Raw genomic sequence first — 8,120 nt, forward strand, 5'->3', positions numbered from 1 at the left:
CATAAAAGTATTCGTGTTAGCCTTGATCTATCCCTCAGGTGATCTCATCCATTTAGTATGTATCGGTTATGCAAGCATTGCAACTTTCCTTGAAGTACGACGAGTCAACAGCTCTCATACAAACTTCTTACTGTTCATTTTCCTCCAAAGTGATTAGAGAATGATAGGCAAGCTTGGAAATGAAAACTTTTCGATCCTCCCAACTCCAACCCGGAGTATCTATTTCAAGTGATATTTGTAAGGGATTAAACATAACTATTTTCCTTAGAATCGGATCCAGTAAAGCATCTTGAATTTTATTCCAATCTCATGGACATGTGGGGGTTAATCATCGATGCTACTTTAATCGGAGAGAGATATTAGGTGTATCATGTAGTTATGATATATCTGCACATATAGATATGTATTGTATATTAACGTAATGATAACATTTAGTTTAATGAAGAGATATATGGTTTCGTGGTGTAGTTGGTTATCACGTCAGTCTAACACACTGAAGGTCTTCGGTTCGAGTCCGGGTGAAGCCATTAATTTCATTATTTAAACATTTTTTCTTTTAAAAAAAAGAGGTAAAAGGAACGCTCGCCGTTGCCAGGGATCAAACCCAGGTCACCCGCATGATAGGCGGGAATACTTACCACTATACTACAACGACTTTGTTTATAGATGGTTAGTTATTTATATAAAAAAACTAAGTAATAAGATACTGGGACATGCATTTTGCTTTTGATTTCAATTCTTATATTCATTCATAAATAAATATATGTAAACTTAAAATATATTAGGACGTTATTCGTTGCTCCTAAAGAATCGGGAATGGTCAGTGAAAGGGTGATGGCGCTTGGTTATTCAGTGAGGGATGGTGCACCATTAAACTATATGTGTGTTGTGGTGTGGGATACTTTATGGGATAAAAGAAAAAATGAAGTGTATTGTGGTGTTAGGGTTTAGGGATAATGGGTATTGGAAAGGCTATATATGGGGTACATAAAGGGGTTATAGATTGCAACTGTTAATACTCGTGTGCGCTAGAGAATTTAAGCACATAATGGGGGTCGACGATAAGCATCTGGATGCACCAAAGCTCGCTACACTAGTGCCCAAGTTTGTTACAAATATCAAAGACCATTTGAATAGTTTAAGCATATTATGTGGTTGCAACTATGGCTATGGTGGCTCTGCATGCGGTGCAAATTGTAACAGGTACAGGTTTTCAGGAGGTGACCATAGAGGGAGACGCACAGACGATCTTTCAAAAGTTATCCTAAAAAATCCATATTTCTCAGTTATCAACGCCTTGATTTGGGAGAGCCAACACACTTCAATCATGTACTTTTAGATTCACACCCAGAGAGGGCAACCTTTTAGCAACTGAGAAAAACAACTCAAATGATCTATAAGTCCTACCTAGTCTCCAAGTGTGTGTAAGTATTATCGATGCTCTTTGAAAAAACCAAAAATCTAAGTCCCTTAGTAGCATCGAGGAACACCACATCCAGTTGTCGCCATGTCATTAATTCTCACAAAAGTATTCGTGTTAGCATTGATCCATCCCTCAGATGATCGTATCCATTTAGTAGGTATAGGTTCTGCAAGCATTTCAACTTTCCTTGAAGTACGGCTAGTCAACAGCTTTCATACAAACTTCTTATTGTTCATTTCCCTCCAAAGTGATTAGCGAATGATAGGCGAGCTTGGAAGTGAAAATTTTTCGATCCTCCCAACTCCAACCCGGAGTATCTATTTCACGTGAGATTTGTGGGGGATTAAACACAAATCATTTCCTTAGGATCGGATCCAGTAGAGCATCTTGAATTTTATTCCTATCTCATTGATATGTGGGGGTTAATTATCGATGCTATTTTAATCGGAGAGTGATATTAGGTGTATCATGTAGTTATGAAATATCTACACTTATAGATAGGTATTGTATATTAACATAATTATAACATTTAGTTAAACAAAGAGATATAGGGTTTTGTGGTGCAGTTGGTTATCACGTCAGTCTAACACGTTGAAGTTCTCCGGTTCGAGTCCGGGCGAAGCCATTAATTTCATTATTCAAGCATTTTTTTCTTTTCAAAAACAAAGGAGGTAAAATAAACGCTCGCCGTTTCCGGGGATCAAATCCAAGTCACCCACGTGACAGGCGGGAATACTTACAACTATACTACAATGACTTTGTTGATACATAAAGGGGTAACCTTTTAGCAACTGATAAAAACAACTCAAATGATCTATAAGTCCTACCTAGTCTCCAAGTGCGCATAAGTGTATCATGAAATGGCCATAACTCAGCAATCAAAATCGAATAGTTATCGATGCTCTTTGAAAAACCAATAATCAAAGTCCCTTAGTTGCATCGAAGAACACCACATGCAGTTGTCCCCATGTCGTTAATTCTCATAAAAGAATTCGTGTTTTCCTTGATCTATCCCTCAGGTGATCTCATCCATTTAGTAGGTCTCAATTATACAAGCATTACAACTTTCCTTGAAGTACGGCTAGTCAACAATTCTCAAATAAACTTCTTGCTGTTCATTTTTCTCCAAAGTGATTAGCGAATGATAGGCGAGCTTGGAAGTGAAAATTTGTCGATCCTCCCAACGCCATCCTGGAGTATCTATTTCAAGCGAGATTTGTGGGGGATTAAACATAACTTTTTTCCTTAGAATCAGATCCTGTAGAGTATCTTAAATTTTATTCCAATCTCATTGAAATATGGGGGTTAATCATTGATGCTACTTTAATCAGAGAGTGAAATTAGGCGTATCATGTAGTTATGATATATCTACATTTATAGATAGGTATTGTATATTAACATAATTATAACATTTAGTTGAACGAAGAGATATCTGGTGTCGTGGTGTAGTTGGTTATCACGTCAATGTAACACATTGAAGGTCTCTGGTTCGAGTCCGGGCGAAGCCATTTATTTTATTATTCAAGCATTTTTTTCTTTTCAAAAACAAATGAGGTAAAAGAAACGCTTGTCGTTGTCAGGGACCGAACCCAGGTCACTCGCGTGACAAGCGGCAATACTTACCACTATACTGCAACAACTTTGTTGATAAATGGTCAGTTTTTTATATAAAAAAAACTAAGTAATAAGATACTGGGACATGCTTTATGCTTTTGATTTCAATTCTTATATTCATTCATAAATAAATATATGTAAACTTAAAATTTATTAGGACGTCATTCGTTGCTCCTACTGGATCGGGAATGGTCATTGATAGGGTGTTGGGGCTTGGTTATTCTGTGAGGGATGGTGCACCATTAAACTAGATGTGTGTTGTGGTGTGGGATGCTTAATGGGTTGAAAAAAAATGAGGTGTATTGTGGTGTTAGGGTTTAGGGATAATGGGCATTGGAAATGCTATATATGGGGTACATAAAGGGGTTATAGATTGCAACTGTTAATGCTCGTGGGCGTTAGAGAACTTAAGCACATAAAGGGGGTCGATAGTAAGCATCTGGATGCACCAAATCTCGCTACACTAGTGGCCAAGTTTGTTACATATATCAAAGACCATTTGCATAATTTAAGCATATTATGTAGTTGCAACTATGGTTATGGTGGCTCTGCATGCGATGCAAATTGTAACAGGCACAGGTTTTAGGATGTGACTATAGAGGGAGATGCACATACGATCGTTTAAAAGTTATCCTAAAAAATCCACATCTCTCGGTTATCAACGCCTTGATTTGGGAGAGCCAACACACTTCAATCATGTACTTTTAAATTCACACCCAGAGAGGGCAACCTTTTAGGTACTGATAAAAGCAACTCAAATGATCTATAAGTCCTAACTAGTCTCCAAGTGTGCATAAGTGTATCATGAAATGCCCATAACTCAGTAATCAAAATCGGATAATTATCGATGCTCTTTGAAAAACAAAATTCTAAGTCCCTTAGTTGCATCGAAGAACACCACATGCAGTTGCCGCCATGTCATTAATTCTCATAAAAATATTTATGTTAGCCTTGATCCATCCCTCAGGTGATCTCATCCATTTATTAGGTATCGGTTCTACAAGCATTGCAACTTTCCTTGAAGTACGGCTTGTCAACAACTCTCATACAAACTCCTTGTTGTTCATTCTATGAGGGATGGTGCAACATTAAACTAGATGTGTGTTGTGGTGTGGAATGCTTTAAGGGTTGAAAGAGTAAATGAGGTGTATTGAGGTGTTAGGGTTTAGGGACAATGGGCATTAGAAAGGCTATATATGGGGTACATAAAGAGGTTTTTGATTGCTACTGTTAATGCTCGTGGGCGTTAGAGAATTTAAGCTTATAAAAGGGGTCGACGGTAAGCATCTTGATGCAAAAAATTTCGCTACATTAGTGGCCAAGTTCGTTTCAAATATTGAATACCATTTGCATAATTTAAGCATATTATGTGGTTGTAACTATGGCTATGGTGGCTCTGCATACTGTGCAAATTATAACATGTACAGGTTTTCAGGAGGTGACTATATAGGGAGACGCACAGACAATCATTCAAAAGTTATGCTAAAAAATTCACATCTCTCGGTTATCAATGCCTTGATTTGGGAGAGCCAACATACTTCAATCATGTACTTTTAGATTCACACCCAGAGAGGGCAACCTTTTAGCAACTGATAAAAACAACTCAAATGATCTATAAGTCCTACCTAGTCTCCAAGTGTCCATAAGTGTATCATGAAATGCCTATAACTCAGCAATCAAAATCGGATAGTTATCGATGCTCTTTGAAAAACAAAAAATCTAAGTCCCTTAAGTGCATCGAAGAACACCACATGCAGTTGCCGCCATGTCATTAATTCTCATAAAAGTATTCGTGTTAGCCTTGATCCATCCCTCAGGTGATCTCATCCATTTAGTAGGTATCGGTTCTGCAAGCATTACAACTTTCCTTGAAGTACGGCTAGTCAACAGCTCTCATACAAGCTTCTTGCTGATCATTTTCCTCCAAAGTGATTATAGAATGATAGGCGAGCTTGGAAGTGAAAATTTGTCGATCCTCCCAACGCCAACCCGGAGTATCTATTTCAAGAGAGATTTGTGGGGGAATAAACACAATTATTTTCCTTAGGATCAGATCCAGTAGAGCATCTTGAATTTTATTTCAATCTCATTGAAATGTGGGGGTTAATCATCGATGCTACTTTAATCAGAGAGTGATATTATGTGTATCATGTAGTTATGATATATCTGCACTTATAGATAGGTATTGTATATTAACGTAATTATAACATTTAGTTGAACGAAGAGATATATGGTTCCGTGGTGTAGTTGGTTATCACATCATTCTAACACACTAATGGTCTCCAGTTCTAGTCCGGAAGCCTTTAATTTCATTATTCAAGCATTTTTTTTCTTTTCAAAAACAAAGAAGGTAAATAAAACGTTCGTTACTGCTGGGGATCGAACCCGGGTAACCCACGCGACAAACGATAATACTTACCACTATACTACAACGACTTTGTTAATAGATGGTTAGTTATTTATATACAAAAACTAAGTAATAAGATATTGGGACGTGCTTTATGCTTTTGATTTCAATTCTTATATTCATTCATAAATAAATATATGTAAACTTAAAATTTATTAGGACGTTATTAGTTGCTCCTACTGGATCGGGAATGGTCAGTGAGAGGGTGTTGGGGCTTGGTTATTCTGTTAGGGATGGTGCACCATTAAACTAGATGTGTGTTGTGGTGTGGGATGCTTTATGGGTTGAAAGAAGAAATGAGGTGTATTGTGGTGTTAGGGTTTAGGGACAATAGGCATTGGAAATGTTATATATAGGGTACATAAAGGGGTTATAGATTGCAACTGTTAATGCTCGTGGGCGCTAGAGAATTTAAGCACATAAAGGGGGTCGACGGTAAGCATTTGGATGCACCAAAGCTCGCTACACTAGTGACAATCAAAGACCATTTGCATAATTTAAGCATATTATGTGGTTGTAACTATGGCTATGGTGGCTCTGCATGTGGTGTAAATTGTAACAGGTACATGTTTTCAGGAGGTGACCATAGAGGGAGACGCACAGACTATCATTCAAAAATTATCCTAAAAAATCCACATCTCTCGGTTAACAACGCCTTAATTTTGGAGAGCCAACACACTTCAATCATGTACTTTTAGATTCACACCCAGTGAGGGCAACCTTTTAGCAACTGATAAAAACAACTCAAATGATCTATAAGTCCTACCTAGTCTCCAAGTGTGCATAAGTGTATCATGAAATGCCCATAACTCAGCAATCAAAATCGGATAGTTATCGATGCTCTTTGAAAAACCAAAAATCAAAGTCCATTAGTTGCATCGAAGAACACCACATGCAGTTGTCCCCATGTCGTTAATTCTCATAAAAGTATTCGTGTTTGCCTTGATCTATCCCTCAGGTGATCTCATCCATTTAGTAGGTATCGGTTCTGCAATCATTGCAACTTTCCTTGAAGAACGGCTAGTCAACAGCTCTCATACAAACTTCTTGTTGTTCATTTTCCTCCAAAGTGATTAGCGAATGATAGGCGAGCTTGGAAGTGAAAATTTGTCGATCCTCCCATCGCCAACCCGGAGTATCTATTTCAAGCGAGATTTGTGGGGGATTAAACTCAACTCTTTTCCTTAGGATCGGATCCAATAGAGCATCTTAAATTTTATTCCAATCTCATTGACATGTGGGGGTTAATCATCGATGCTACTTTAATCGGAGAATGGAAGAACGATCATAACATATTGGCGCTAGAGGGCCTTCCGGTTCCAGTCAAGAATCAAACCAAAAATCTGCAATACATACAACCATCACAAATGTTTCAACAAAATCCATTCAATACATCGTCTCATACTTTGCCAAGGCTTTTGCCCAGCATAAACAATTATGTGATCTCAAGGACATAGGGCACACCACTACCCACTTGTATTTTACCTTCAAAACACACACCTATAACTTGTTGGCATTTGCCGCCAGTTGGAATCCCACCTTCAGTAAAAGAGATTTATTATGGAGTGCTAAATTCTTTAATCTTAGTCCCCTGTTATCAACATATTATTGCATTGCATTCCAATTAACAAGATGAATACTCTTTTTTTTCATTAATGAATACTCTTATAGTTGGGCGACCGTTTTACAACTTTTAATGATCGAGAGACTTAATAAAATAGTATCATATAGTCAGAGAACTATTTGTGTACTTTATCCTTATTAAAAATATTGATACTAGCATAAATAAATTTTTGATGTTATCTAATAAAGCTCGCTAGCATACTAAGAACTTGTATTTTTAATAGTTTGAGGTGATTACAAAGTAGTATATCTTCAAAACTTTCTTTACCTATTACAATGCATTCACATTCTAAAGACTCAATTGCTCGAACCTACAACCTTTAGGAAGAACATCATTTTCTTTTAATATTGATATATATATATATATATATAAAAGTCTACATACACAGACATTATTATATTTGTAATTGTTGAGATTTATAGGTTTATGCACAGATATTAATATATCCTCGTTACCGAAAATATTGACAGCAAGATGAATGTGTGTACGCATATACGTAGCATTTATGTCACAATATTACATGATTCATACAAATACGCGATGATAACTAAACAAATCCTGCATGTATTCTTGTATGTACATTGCTATATCTGTCATTACCATTCTTGTATACATTAATTGCTATATCTACTATTACCATTCTTGTATATATATTGCTATACCTGTCATTATCAAATATGTAGATTAATTAATATCAATATGATATAGCACTTATCATTTGATAATATATTATTCGTATAAACACGTGACGGTATAATTTTAAGAATGTAATGAATTATATATCTATTCCAACTTGAATTATTAAGAAAAACCCAAACCAACTCATCCAATTAAATTCCCTATATCACCATACAGCTTTGATATCTCATGATATCTTTTACATACTAAAATTAGAGCTATTGACATTAATTTGAGAAGATTTTCATGTTCATGCATTTCTTCACAAGAAAATTGGATTTGAATGCTCCATAATCTTGTAATTATTACAACAAATCCCTTCAAGTCTATAAATAGCATAAATTAGCTGTTTGGGGTAAGAAATACACAAGAAA

The 8,120-nt window shown here is 36.3% G+C and overlaps 1 non-coding gene across 1 annotated transcript; it reads left to right on the forward strand.

The window, feature by feature from the left end:
• The first annotated feature begins 453 nt into the window (after nucleotides 1–453).
• On the forward strand, nucleotides 454–527 carry TRNAV-AAC. Its single transcript has one exon. It is a non-coding gene; the product is annotated as a tRNA-Val (tRNA).
• Nucleotides 528–8,120: the final 7,593 nt, after the last annotated feature.

This window comes from Hibiscus syriacus, unplaced genomic scaffold (genome assembly GCF_006381635.1).
Source record: "Hibiscus syriacus cultivar Baekdansim isolate YM2019G1 unplaced genomic scaffold, ASM638163v2 tig00111022_pilon, whole genome shotgun sequence".
NCBI classification, from domain to species: domain Eukaryota; kingdom Viridiplantae; phylum Streptophyta; class Magnoliopsida; order Malvales; family Malvaceae; genus Hibiscus; species Hibiscus syriacus.